This window comes from Lissotriton helveticus, chromosome 11 (genome assembly GCF_964261635.1).
Source record: "Lissotriton helveticus chromosome 11, aLisHel1.1, whole genome shotgun sequence".
Taxonomy (NCBI): Eukaryota; Metazoa; Chordata; class Amphibia; order Caudata; family Salamandridae; genus Lissotriton; species Lissotriton helveticus.
Genome location: NC_136072.1, coordinates 131,059,638 through 131,074,600, shown reverse-complemented (window position 1 = coordinate 131,074,600; position 14,963 = coordinate 131,059,638).

Sequence of the window (14,963 nt, the reverse complement as noted above, 5' to 3'; positions counted from 1 at the left end):
GGGGGAGCGCCGCTCTGTTCAGCCGAAGAGCCAGGTCTTGAGAGTCTTCCTGAAGGTGCTCAGGGAGGAGGCACGTCTGATGTCTGCATGTAGCTCATTCCAGGTCTTTGCCGCAATGAGGGAGAATGATCTTCCGCCTGATCTGGCTCTGTGGATCCGCAGCGTGTCGGCCAGTGCGAGGTTGGATGATCGCATTTCTTTTGGGTACGTGGAAGTTTACTCTCTCGTTTAGTTATTTGGGTCCGTAGTTGTACAAGCACTTGTAGGCGTGAGTGAGGATTTTGAAGGTGACCCTCTTCTAGTCGAGTCGCCGCATGTTTTGGCTGATGTGTTCGCACCGGGGATGTCAAGGACGAGTCTGGCCACGGTATTCTGTATTGTTTGCAGTGTGCGGAGTAGGGACTTGTTGATGCCGGCGTAGAGTGCGTTGCCATAGTCGAGTTTGCTGGTGTTGAGTGCGTGGGTGACTGATTCGGGGGGATCCATTGGAAGGTCTTTCGGAGGATGCGTAGGGTGTTGAAACTGCTGGAGGTGATGGCGTTGACCTGTCGGTTCATGTAGAGTGATGCGTCGAGTACGATGCCGGGGTTCTTTGCGTGGTCTGAGGGGGTGTGTGGGCTTCCGAGGGCGGTGGTCCACCAGGTGTTGTCCCATGCTGAGCGGGTGGTTCCAAGGATGAGGACTCCTGCTTTCTCTGCGCTGAGTTTTAGGCAGCTGTTGGTCATCCAGACTGCCACTTCTTGCTTTCTCTCTTGAAGTTGAGTTTGGCGGTGGTGGGGTCTTTGGTGAGGGAGAGTATGAGCTGGGTGTCCTCGGCATAGGATATGATGTTGAGGCTGTGTTGTCGGACGATGTCTGCGAGGGGAGCCATGTAGATGTTGAAGAGGGTCGGGCTCAGAGATGACCCCTGTGGTACTCCACAGGTGATGTCAGTGGGGGTGGAGATGAAGGAAGGTAGTCTGATCCTTTGGCTTCTTCCAGTGAGAATCGAGCAGATCCAGTCTAGGGCTGTTCTTTGAAAGCCGGCCTCTCGTAGTCTGGTGATTAGTGTGCGGTGGGAGACGGTGTCGAAGGCTGCGGACAGGTCAAGGAGGATGAGGGCTGCGGAGTGGCCTATTGGAGCTCACCCCCTCCCCGTCTTCCTTCTCCACCTGATTTCTCCCCCTTTTTCCCGTCTCCTTCCTCTGCAGCTTTCACCTCCACCCCATAGGAACTGCATACCCTTTGTGTACTCAATCAATCAATCAAAACATTTATAGAGAGCGCTACTCACCCGTGAGGGTCTCAAGGCGCTGAAAGAGGGGGGTGCTACTACTGCTCGAAAAGCCAGGTCTTGAGGTGTTTCCTGAAGGAGAGGTGGTCTTGGGTCGTTCGTAGGTGTGCGGGGAGGGAGTTCCATGATTTGGCCGCCAGGTAGGAGAACGATCTTCCTCAGGTGGTGGTTCTGAGAATCCGTGGGACGGTGGCGAGGGCGAGGCTGGTGAAGCGGAGCTAGCGGGTGGGGTGTAGAGCGAGAGGCGGCTGTTGAGGTATTCGGGCCCATGTCGTGGAGTGCTTTGTGTGTGTGGGTGAGGAGCCTGAATGTGATCCTCTTGTTGACGGGGAGCCAGTGCAGGTTTCTCAGGTGGGCGGATATGTGGCTGTGGCGAGGGATGTCGAGGATGAGTCGTGCGGAGGCGTTCTGTATGCGTTGTAGTCGTTTATGAAGTTTGGCGGTGGTTCCGGCGTATAAGGCGTTTCCGTAGTCCTTCTCTCCCATAGCCAGGCTGTCACATTCTGTTCAAGAAGGGAGTGTGAAATCCTAATACCTTGGCCTTCAGCTTTCATACAGCTAAGTATCATTTTAGGAAGTAATCTTAAAACAATGAGAACCAATGCTTGAGATGCTGCCATATTCTTTAGAAGAGGGTGGGGTGGCTATCTAAGACTGCCATCATATCACACAGTGTGCTACATGTTGTGTATCTTTTTGGCAAGTTCTGCCTGGGAGACCGGCTGAATGCTTTTATCATCCTTGAATTCTTATGCAAACATATCCATGTAATAACAGTTGGAACCAGGCAAAAAACAAGGAAAGGGATAAGAGAGAAACACTAAATCAAAATCTCCCTCAGATGAATTAGTCTCTGATATACGGAAGTAACAGAAATTGATGGATATGGCCTCAGCATGGGAAGGCAACAAACTTAAAAGAGCACAGAAGCAGCTATAACAGCAATACACAAACACTGAATACCATGTACCTATTAGAGTGAAAGAAAGTATTAGTAGTGTTTGAATCAGTCTCACCCTTCTTATTAGTTGCAGTCACTATCAGGAGCATCTGGCCAACTTGGATACCAGTCGGTGACCCCAGGACGTCAGGCAAACCATCTTGGCTGGACCTGAGGCAGCTAAAGGTGTGTACTTACTCTAGACAGTCAAGTTTGATCATTTTCTCAGTGCTCGACCAGGGACATTGCAAGCCCGGAGGAGGCCAATCTGAGGACCTTACTAAACTGTCTAATTGGTAGTAGCAATGGTCGGTGTGTCCAACGAGCATCGGCTTAATCAACACACGTTTATGATGCACAAATGCAGAGAATTCCCCATTCATTGGAAATATTTGGTTCCCTCATTCCCTATCACAAATGAGGTTCAGCAGATTACTGCACTTGCGAAGAGTAGACACATGGTGATCCATTCAGTGCAGCACACAGGTAGTCATGGACATTTAAATTCATCACAGACCTGTTATTTCTTGATATCGTGTGACTGAATACCACTGCTTCCTCTAAGAAGTTGAACGTCAACCTTGAGTGGGTCACATAACTAGTTAGCATGGAAGTGAATTGTTTGTTATCGGAATTAAACAGACAATTCAATACACCATCTAAGAACGGCCATGCACCACTACCCATAGAATCGGTAAAGAGCTATCAATCGGTCACTCCTTTCTGTGTCCAAGACAGGTGAGGTTTTCCATGTTGGCAAAAGGTAAGTAGATAACTGGGAGTGCCCAGTCTAAGCAAACACAGAAACAGAGCAAGGACAAAAGGAGAAAGTTCTAACCGTGAGGGAACCACCAAAAAAACAAACCTGGGGGAATGTAATAATGGAGTGCGAACAGAGTGAAGTAGAGAGCTTCAAGAATCGAATAGAACATTGCCAAGTGCCTGTTCCCTATGCTTTTGGCCATAAATATTGGTTCTGCCTAATCTCACCTAGAAGTGCATGCATAACCAGTAAGTGAGTTTATTTGTGCAGTCTGATGTTTGTGAGCTTTCAGTTACTATAGATCTCTCCACCATTATTTCCAAGCCCTTCCTGTACTATTAGGAGTCCAGTAACAACACAGTGTGTAAGTCTTGACACTTTTCCAAGTCGATCCAGTACATGAACCAATGCAGAGGAGGAAAGATCATTTATATGAACTACTATATTGACTTGAAAACCATATTACAGGGTTGACATGGTGTTATCCTTTATAACAGCTAACAGGAAAGTGGTACAATGCGCGTGCACACAGACACACACACACACACACACACACACACACCTACCTCCCAAACTTCTGAACTGAAGTTAATATTTTGGTTCAGAGGAAAGAGTGAATAATTCTCCCCAGTTCATAGCAGAACAACAAAGAGACTGCTCCTGGTAACTACAGCAGTTGTCCCACTTATTAGCAGGACTGACAGATTGGTGTTTACATTCTCTGCTGTCAAAATAAAAGCATACTGTAAGTGAGAAAAAGTGATGAGCAGCATCAAAGGTCAAGTAGCTATGATGTTGCACATCAGGATCAATATGTCTTCTTAGAGTCCATGACCAGCTAAATGGTTGCAGCTCCTATTCCTGAAACTGGAGAACTGATTTTTTTGTACATTGCAGATTAAGATCTACCACCCAGACTCATGCCTAGCCCTTTGATAGAGCTAGTGAGCTCTTGAACACTCTACAGGCTGCCCAGTTTCTAAGCAGATTTGGTTTGGCTTCAGAGGGTTGACAGGTTTCCAAACTCAAAAAGGCAAATTTGGGCCAAATCTATCAAACAACTTTACCCATTCTGTGTCTATGGGAAAATGTGTTCATACATCTGGCCCAAAGAGCGGTGTCATTTACACATTCCTTTTAAAGTTGGCGTCTTGCAGTTACATTTGTTACCTACATAAATATATTTGCGGGGTCAAATTTAAGGACTTCATATAATCAGCAAATAATTCAATTACAATTAATGTCATGCTCAAAATGACCAAGGGATATTAATTTAGCCTAATTTCATATAAAATGAAATGTCTTAGCATAGTTTTCCTCTCAAATTCACCTCTATATGCTTTCACTAACATTGGAAGAGGTATGTAACTCAGTTTGGATAACCTCTCCAAACATTTACTGTCAATGTCATCCAGAGTGGCATTCAAATATACGTTTTGGTTGTAGACGCACAGACCTGCCAACTCACATGGTGCCACCACCCTGTGAAACACAATATCGGCCCTGTTTACAAGGTCTCCTGGTGAAGAGCCAATATCACAGGATGAGCAGAAACTGAGCTGGACTCTTGTGCAGAGAATGGGTTTTCTGTTAGGGGTTTCTTGTTCCTGTCTAGGGACGCTGGAAAGCTGACGCCAATCAAGGGCTTTCTACACTCCCCAGGGCATCAACGGCAGCCTCATAAGTCTTTTTGAGGGAGCTTGGAGGAGCCTTTTTGGGGGATCATTTTTTGTGGGTTGATGGGAGGGTCGGAATAGGCATACCAGCTCTAAGTCCTATCTCTCCTCCATGATTGGCGGGTTTTGATATCGTCATAGCCCTGCCTTATTTCCGACCCCTCCACTTCCAGAGTGTGCCCTTTCCCACACAGTAAAGTTATTTTCAAAGTTGGCAGGAGAGCGCACATCTCAAGTTATTTGAAAAAAGCATTCATTTCAAATGTGGTTTTATAACAACAAAACAAATAAATTGTGAAAATGAGCTCTCCTCTCTCACACACCTTGAGAACTCAACTGGGGTATATGAAAAGTCCTTCATTTAAGACCCAAAGGCCCAATGAAACGATTTTTCGAGATTGTGAGATATTTTTACTACATGTTGATATCACTTTAACTTTAGGTGAAGCTTGCCAAGCTAAAGAACGCATTTCTCTCTGCAAGTTTGTACTTTGCAGATCTTTTCTACCACAATGCCACAGGAGAACAGCAGTCGTTTTCTGTGAACAATATCTGACATAGCACATTTTAATGCTCAATATTGATATGAACAAAATTATTTGTCAACAGAATCATGGTCCAGTTGCTGATAAGGGAGATTTCTGCGTGGAGCTGCACTGTCAACTGACTGCAGGGGCCACTACACAGAGTTGCTGTTGCTGGCCTCTAAATAACACAAAACCCTCAAAAGGAATTGAACAGGCCTGCAGTGGTTACCATGTCTGAACTGGGGTGGCAGAGTTGGCTAAAGAACGGTGATGGATTCAACCCAGATCTGTTGGCTGGGTGTGAGTGTTTGATTGGTTCAGATGCTCCGTACATCATCACCCCCTTTTGTACCGCTTTGTTCGCCATAAGGTGGCAGGGTATGCTCAGACGTGAGCCCCTTGCTCACTTTGCCACTGGATTCAAGCAAGCCTGGCTGAAGACGGCTGTAATGCCAGAAACCGGTCCTAGGAGACTTTAATCCAGTCCAGGGAAGTCATGGCTTGGCAGTTTGGGCTGGACTGTTCCCATGAGGCACAGGGTCAGACTGATTTGCATATGGCCATGTCTGAACTAGGGTGGCAGAGTGGGCTCAAGAACGGTGATGGATTCAACCCAGATCTGTTGACTGGGTGTGAGTGTTTGATTAGTTCAGATGCTCCGTCCATCATCACCCCCTTCTGTACCGCATGGTTACCATGCCACATCATTGTTATGTCTGATACATTTCTCCCAGTTAACCATCAAGACAGCTGTATCTGTCACTCTGTGATTACTTCCTGGCCCTGACAACAGACAACTGCAGTTGATCAGTCCAGGCTCGCATGTCCTCCTAACAACCATCTCTTTTTTGGCAGGGCAATTTCAGAACCAAGTAGCTGCTGCTGGACAATGCTCAATCTGCCATCATACATATGGGATTGCGCCTAAGGAATAGGTTTGCCCAAAGTGTTAGTGCCTGTGAAAAATTGAGTTGTTGGTTGAGGGTGGTGAAACCCTGCTCATGCAACAGCCACTATCCCTGTAATGGTGAACCACTAAAGTCACTAAATTAGCCTGTGCTTAACCCTGCTGTAGCTTGACACAAAAGCAGTCAGATTTAACTTAGATTCAATGTGTGATGTGTTTATGTAGCACACAAACAAAAATTAAGTGAAAATACAACACAAGAAAACTCCCACATTAGCTTAGAAACATAGAGTAAATCTTAATAAATTATTAGACACCAAAACAACAAACATCTAATCAATAGGACCACAGTTCTGAATTTTGAAAGGTAAAAGTGTAAAATAGTACCTAAAAGATTAACGCGCCCACCACGGACATTTAGTCGCGTGAGATTGGGGCGAAGTCGTAAGTCATGGCCGACCACGATGGTGCGCAGTTCGGATACACAAAGGGCTCAATTACCCGTGGTGGCACATCGGTGGCCAATTCAGCCACCGCCGCACAAGCTGTCCAACTGCCCCATTAGGAGTTGAGCAGTCGGAGGCCCTGGGACCGCAGGCTCCTCCAGGGTACTGCCATTCGCTGGCATTGGAGCAGTGGTCAGAGGCTGCAATATGCTTGGAAGGACTGCCGTGGTCCGCCCAAACATATTACTAGTTTCCTCTCCTCCAGGGTTTACATGGAGGTTCTTCCTCCGTGTAAACCTTGGAGGAGAGGAAACAAAGGGAGCCCTACAACGTGGGCTCCACAAGGTCGGATACTCCTTCTGTTAAAGGCTGCTGAACAGGATTTCCAGCTGCGGAGAACACCATAGTGGGAGCTGCCACAAAGTTAGGACAACCAGTGAGGCACCTTGGGGGAATGGACGAACAAATAGGTCCCATCTCTTCTCTATTTTGAGAGCACTTTTGGGCAGAAAATGTTCCAAGTCCCACGGTTTGGATTTGGGCTATATGGGTTCCTTTAACATCACTTCCAAAGGTCCAGGACTGAAGGGGCACCACTTAGAAGGTCAGGATTCACTCAGGCTGGCTCCAGGTACAGTTTGAAGATGGTTGGAGCCATTTCTGTTCCTGACGCTTTCATCAGGAGGCCAGTCACCTAGCCCTTGGAGTCACTCTGGAAGTCTTGGGTTCAAGCAGGAAAGCTGGTTTCAGGCATCAGGACAGTCCTCTTGGTGCAGTAGTGCAGTCCTCTGAAGAACACAGCAGGCCACAGGCAGAAGGGCAGTCCTCCAAATGTCCTCCAGCAGTTCTAGAGGTGAACTGAAGAGTGAGTCTGAGGGTCCTACTCTTATACCCAATGAAGAGGAAGAAATGTCTGGAGCTTCCCCTCACAGAAATGTCTGGAATTTCCTGTCTCCCTGTCCTGGTATGTCTGTGGGCACAATAGGCTACTGTGAAACTCTTTGTGTGTGAGTTGAAGCAGGGTCTTGGAAGTGCAAGTAGGGCTGTGTACAGCTCTGCCCCCCCATCCTGCTTGGATGGACAATCCTCCCAACACCCAGTGAGTGTATTATGAGTATGTCTGTGAGGTATAGACAAAGGCCAATTGCCAACTATACATATTAATGTGAGCCAGGAAACAGGTCACAGGTACCAAATGGTTAGGACAAGAAAAGGACACATTTTTAAAATTGGCATTTTCAGAATGGTGACTACAAATCCGACTTTACCATTTAAAAGGATTTTTAATTACAATTTCTTAGACACTAAACATGGGATTTCTACCTGCTCCTGAACAAAAGATATCACTTATTAAATGCAATAAGGTAACCCAATGTTATTGTGTGGGAGAGGTAGGAGTAACAGTAGTGAAAAGAGTTTTTCACTACATGACATGTAAAACTTAAACCTACTTGTAGAACTTTTTCAATACAACGCACCTTACCCTCTCGGCAGTTTAGGGCCTATGTTAAGGGTTACATATGTGTTACAAAATACGTTTTAGGACTGGCCAACATTCTTTTCTGTTGCCAAATCGAATTGGCAGTTTACAACTGCATGCAGGGTGCAATTGCTGGCCTGTGAAATGTTTTAAAGGGTTACCTAAGTGGGTGGCATATTAACTGCTGCAGGCCCAATAGAAGCAATTAATTAGCAGGCCAAGGTACACATTGTACCACTTTACTAGGGACATACAAGAAAATTAAACATGCCAATCTGATGTAGGTAAATATTACGATGTTTTAGGCGGAGAGTACAAGAACTTTAGCACTGGTTAGCAGTGCTAAAGTGCACAAAGTCCTAAACGCTAACAGAAACTGGTTACTATAACTGGAGGCGTGAAGGCAAAAACTTTGGGGTGACCCTAAAGAGAGGGCCCAGTCCAACACAAACTAACATATCACAAGACATTACCATGAATGCAGAACGATTAAACTCAAAATGCATTTACATACATTTAAATGGCATTTACTGAAATACAATACCAAGCATAAAATGCATTTTCCAAGAGGCTTTTTATTTGTCTATAGCATGACAATACGGCAAACTAGTTAGTAATATAGGAAGACGGTATTGATATTCCAACAAACTACGAAAACACAAATTATAACATCATTAGCTCAGTATAAAACTATGCCACGTTAGTTAGCAATTACAAAAAAACAGGTAAGTAAACAATAATGCAAAAACAAGTAATGATAGACATGCAGCTTTTTGAAAAGTTCTAGTATGGCCAGTAAATCAAGTTTACATTTTTGTTATAAGACATACTTTTTAACTTTGCCAGACCTTTTTTTGGGTGGGGCATTTTTTGTTCAAAACTTTTTACTGCAATTTCAGTCAGCAGTCTGAAATGCAGAATAGTTTGACTTTGCACCCACAACCTGAGATATTGAAAAAATGGGCTAGAAGTGTCGTTTTTACCTGTGATGCTTTGTGATTTTATGAGATTTTCCAAAATCTCTGGAGTTAAATTAATATTACTTTGTCTTTTTATAAGCTTTACGAATAGTTGCCCTGTAATGAAGTCTAAAACCTTATAGTGAGCAGACACATAACTGCAGGAAGACAATTTGAAAAGCACACTTAGGTCCATCAGTAACAGGATACCTCCCTCATCAGGTACCACTTAATGATCATTCCAAATTTTAGATGAAGTTAATTTTTTTTAAACTGAAGCAAAGGCAACTCAGATTTTAACAAGCTAGTATATAGGCTCTTGTGATATTCATAAATTGATTCAAAGCAACAATTTCTATAATGCTGGAAGAAAATGACTGTTTCTAGGGGTTGAAAGTTAGCACTGTATATTTCCCATGCGGTAATTTACAGTGAAGCCACTATTGCCAAAAAGCTGTTCGAGAATAGATCTTCCACAAAGCAGTGCACTGGTTTGTCAGTTGAGGACCATAGAACAGTCCCTAAAAGCCCAAATGAATTACTACTTCAGTCTAGAACCAGAAAGTGTGCATGTACTCATGCTTCGCAAACAGTCAGCAGCAGGCCAGGTGGTCATAGCCACTTGGTGATTTGGGCAGTGACATCAACAAGCTGAATGCCAACAGGGTACTGAGATCCATCAGAATTCATAGCGCAGCTCAGGTCATACTAACCAAAATTATTTGAGGCCTCCACTCCACAACTGTGTCAGCAACGTTAGTGTGATCTGACTACAGTAATACAGGGGAAGGTACGGAAGGTGTAGTTGGAGACAGAGGAAGTTGGCTTCTCCATTAGATGTCAGTGCGGCTGATGGCTGATGGCACAGGGTGCCCGAGTGAAAAATTGGTAAATGTAGCTCATTGGTATTGCTGTGGCAACAACACCAACTTGTTGCATGTCTATAGTGACCCACCTGGAAGTGAGGAGGTGGTCCAAGCCACACTCAAAACAGCTGTTTACATGCCTCATCTCTCAATGACACTGCTCCCATCTTTGATTAGAGGATTCCTAACACATCCAATGTTCTTCACCAGCAACGATATACCCTCATGTTAGATGGCTGTTGCATCGTGTTATGTTATGTTGTGCTATGCTATGTTATGTCACTTTGTATGGTGCACTAACCACCCAAGAGGGTATCCATTCACTTGGGTAGATATGTGGGTGTGTGGTTCCAAAGATGCTTATATGAAAAGCAAGGTATTCAGCTTATTGCAGAACTCAAGAAGTGAGGAAGAGGCTCTAATGTGTTGAGAAAGGTCATTCCATGTCTAGGGTGCAATGTAGGAGAGTGAGTGACCTCCTGTTTTGCTTTTGCAGATGCGTTCGAGTGAGAGTGAGGCACAGCATAAGTGTCTGGTGGGTTGGTGAAAGTGTATGCTCCTGTTCAGGTATTCTGGTCCTGTGTTGCGTAGGGCTTTGTATGTGTGCATGAGAATTTTTAATTAGCTGTACTTGTGATTAGGGTGCCTGTCAAGCTTCCTAATGTGCGATGTGATGTGGGTGTTGGTGTGGAAGGTCGAGTATGAGGTTTGAGGTGGTATTCTGGATGGTCTGGAGTCTATGTAGGAATTGTTTGGAAATTCCAGCATTGAGAGTGTTGTTATAGTCCAGCCTGCTGGTGATGAGTGCTTGCATGACAGTCACTCTGGTGTTCTGAGGCAACCATTTGAAGATCTTTCGTGTAGGATGTGGAAGCAGGATGTGCTCACTGCATTGACTTGAGCCATCGTAATCGTATTTAAGTATTTTAATCGTAATAATTTCTATTTATTTATTTTCTTTAAGTGGGTCGAGTATTACAGAAGTGTTATCAGTGTAATAGAACAAGTTCAAAACATATCAATAATCTTCAGCACTCCATGGAGTTGTGAGCTAGAAAATGTAAAGTGTCATGCGCTGAATGAGAAGCAAATTTTACAAAATACTAGAGCACTTTCCCATGTTAGGTAGCTCCAAACAGCCTCTTCTGCCAGCCAATGATATTCAGTATAATAATGAAGGATTTTGCAATGCAGCCTTTTTTTTGCGGTTACAACTTCACAGACTGAAAGTGAGGTTTTGATGTGGCCCCACTCAGGCCTACTGGAGCTGCTGTTGTCTTGTATCTTCATTGGGATATTGATTAGGTTTTTATCAATACTCATGGGTTTGCATCTCATTAATGGGTAGTACATCATGATTCAGCTTGTATTCTGTATGACCTTCTTCTGAAAAGTAACCCTACGTCTCCCAGCTGGCGATCTGAAATGCTGCATGTACATACTTCCTATTGAACGCTTCCTATTTTGATTGTCAGTCTATGAATGATCAATGGACTTTATTGAAAACCAGTGCTTAATTTGAGAGGTGCTTTAAGGTGCTCAGCACCGGCACTTTTTTCACAGGGCCGGGGCTATAATTTCTGACCCTGCGGGTGATGGTCTCAATATTAATTGTTCAAATTAAAAATAAAAAGAATAACATACATTGCATGGTGACTTGCTTGTAAATGTTCATAGACAGGCCAGCATACGCCTGTCCAGACAGGCATGATTGTGTTTCACCACGTTAGTGATGAATGATGTAATCACGCCGATTACACATCCAAAAAGTCATCATCAAACTATGTCTTGCATTCTACTCTCCGAGTCTACTGCACCCTGCCACTGCCTAAGCCTAAGCCTCCCATTGGATCATAACGGAGTTGAGGCAAGGAAGCTGCGAGAGCGCATTTGGAACTTGGGAGTGATGGCTCTTGAGGAAGAATACACAAAAGTAAGTGTGGACTTTCCGCTTGCTGTGTAGCCAGAGTAGCATATCCTGCAGCCCTGCATTGCTGCTATCCTCAACGTGCTCGAGGTGGCTGTAGCCCAACACAACTTTTGTGCACCGTGGCATCACCTGTAGAATCTGTGCGCTGCACCCCAGCATGGTAATTGCTGAGCGTGCTTGAGTCCAGTAGGCACCATAGCCATACGTACCGGCATTGGCAGCATTACGGCCGGGGACAATGCCTGTGCTGTGGCAGGCAGGGTCACAGCAAGGTGAGAAGTGGATGCTGATGCCGTTGCCATCCCTGGACCTACTAATTACAGACAGCACTAGTAGTGACATCACCTGCTGTGCTCGAGCAGCTACCTGTTCTGCAAATAACCCAGTTATACTGCACTGATGAATATATACAAAAAAAGCATTTTCATTTGGTGTACAATTTGTTTTTGAACTCAGTGTAGGTAAGAAAGTAAAACACGTCATCTTCCTCTTCTTTAGGAAAGACAACAGGAAAACGCAGAGTTCAAAATAGCCTGGACATGTACAGGCTGATGACAGGGGTAACAGGCAGCAGCAGTGTTATAGATGAGAGAGAGAGCAGGAGTAAAGAGGAGAAAGAAACAACAGGAGAGGAGAGAGATAAGACAGAGCTGTGTAGAAGAAGAAAACGAGAGCAAATCAGATGCAAAGAGAAAGCAGCCATGATGTGAAGAAGAGAGCTTTAAGAAGAGAGAAGATAGAATGATAGAAAGTAGAGGACAAGACAGAGGAAAAAAGCAGACAAATGATAAAACGGAGACACAGCTAATCACTGCTAGAAGAGTGATAGTAAAGAGCCAAGATCAAGGAGAGAGAGAGCAGAGCATGGATAAAAGTGAAGAGGAAAAAATGCAGGGGTAGAATGAATAGAGGGCATGAGAGAGGTGAGAAGATAGACTCTTAGAGCAAAGACTTAGGGGACAGACAACAAATCAAGGTTAGAAGATAGAGCCTGAGGCAGTGAGAGTGTTGAAAGTGGGGCTCACCGGAGGAAGAAGTGAGCTGTGGCCTCCTTGGCAAAATCTTCAGCACCTACACTTCTTTTTTTTTTTTACAAATTAAGCACTGTGTGAAAACTCTGTGCTAAGGAAATCAAATATGCTGTGTAAAATGTGCTCCTGGTTATATAAAAAGAGGGTAATTCCTGCTGAGTGCTCCCCTGTGTGCCAGAGGGAGCTCATGTGTATTTTGCGAACCGGGGGGGGGGGGGTAAGAGATTTAGGCTAGCAGCAGCAGGAAGTTCCTAATAGCAGAAATCTCGGCCCATCTTTCAAACTTAAAGTAGGTAGAAAGGCGTGGCTTTGTTTGGTCTGGGGCATTACCATGCAAATACGGTCCCAAACATCAATCAGCATCTGATACAATACTAATCAGCTTTATGTGCCAACAGTGAAAGGTTACAAGATTAGAGAAAACTGTTGCTGGTTTAAACCTGCACTGTGTATTGGGGGGCTCCAACGGGTCATCACAGAGTTCTATTGTGCAGAGCTGAGATATTTCTACCCAGCTAGTTAGGGCCACGTGTACAAAAGGTTTTAGCGGCCACGACCGGAGAATCGAGTTGTTAGCTACCTCTAAATAACCATTTGACATGTACTAACCATATTTTGCGAGCTGGTAACCTATTACAACTCGTAAAATAGGGTTTGCTAGTCGGTATTAGGAAGGGGTGTATCAAGGGTGTCCCTTCCTAACAGCGAGTCGCAGGGGGATGTATGTATGTTTTGCGACTGGAATGTGGTCACAAAACATTTGCAGTTTTATCATATACTTCAAGTATGTGGAAAGCCTGTTGCAAACGAGAAGGGATCCCCAGGGGTCCCCTTTGTATTTGTGAATGGTTGCAAAAACACTTTTTAAGAGCAGGTAGTGGTCCCATGGACCACTGCCTACTCCTAAAAAAGGAAACTGAAACGTTTCATTTTTCTTTTTTAAAAGGCATCTGGTTTTCCTTTAAGGAAAAAATGTTGCTTTATTTAAAAGCAAATCCAGACATGGTGGTCTTCTATTCCCAGCAGGCCACCAACCCTATGTTTTTAGCTATTCCCAATGGGCCTCAAATTGCGACTTACCTCATGGATATTGATGAGGTGGGTCAGTTGCGTCTCCTTTAGGAATCGCTAAATATGTTTGAGACACATTAGTACATTGCATTTTGTGACTTCCCAATTGGTAGTCGCAAAAAGTCGCAATTAAGATCTCGCAAAATGAAGTGGTGGTACATATGGTTCAAGATTTTTTCACACTTGCACACTCTGTTATTTATGCTTTAATGTGGCAACAGATAAAGATGCTGCCTTTGGGAGACCTTCTTTCCTGGTGCAACGTTTTAAAATGCTTGTTCCCCAAAGATGTTTCAAAATATAATTTCCTGCAACTTCCCCTGCAGGCTCTAGTCTGATGGAGTCCTGGTTGAAGATGTGTCCACAGCCATCTCTGGTGTTTAGCTTCTCAGATAGGTGGGGGTGACAGTCATGATAACTTTGTTGATAATGCAGCTGTTTTAGAAGATTGTGTGGGATGGCAAGGGCAACTAGTAGAGTTCTATCATGGTTGGAGTGTTGTGGTAATATTTCTTAAGGCCCTGGATAAGGCATGCTGTGGTACATAGGATGCTTGGAAAGAAATTGATAATTTTTTGGGGTGAGTGACTAACCACCTCAAGGAATATTCACAATCCTTGTCAGGGTGAACCCTCAAAGACACCACATTAACCTGAGTTCAACCCCTGTTAGTTACGGCACAGAGCAGACAGGCAAGGTATAAAGTATGCAGTACCAAACCAGTAATAAAGTCAAAATGCAAAACAATAAAAATCAACAACTGAATTAGGAAAATGGAGTCAAATATAATAAACAAAATGACATAAAAATGATTAACATCCAAAAGGTGAACCAGAGATATGATTTTTTAAACTTTTAAATATAAATAGCGCCAAAAAGCACAAAGCGCCAATGATAGTCTATGGTTGTGGTAGACTGGGACATACGCGTGATTTGAGGCCAATTGCCATTGACCACAGGTTGGATATACCAACCAGGTTTGTCCTGGTCAAAGATGATACCTTCTTACTTAATATTTTAAGTCCAGATCAACCTCATGAGTACACTTCTAAAGGCCACCAGGATCTATGGGGTGGCACTTAGAGACTCACTGG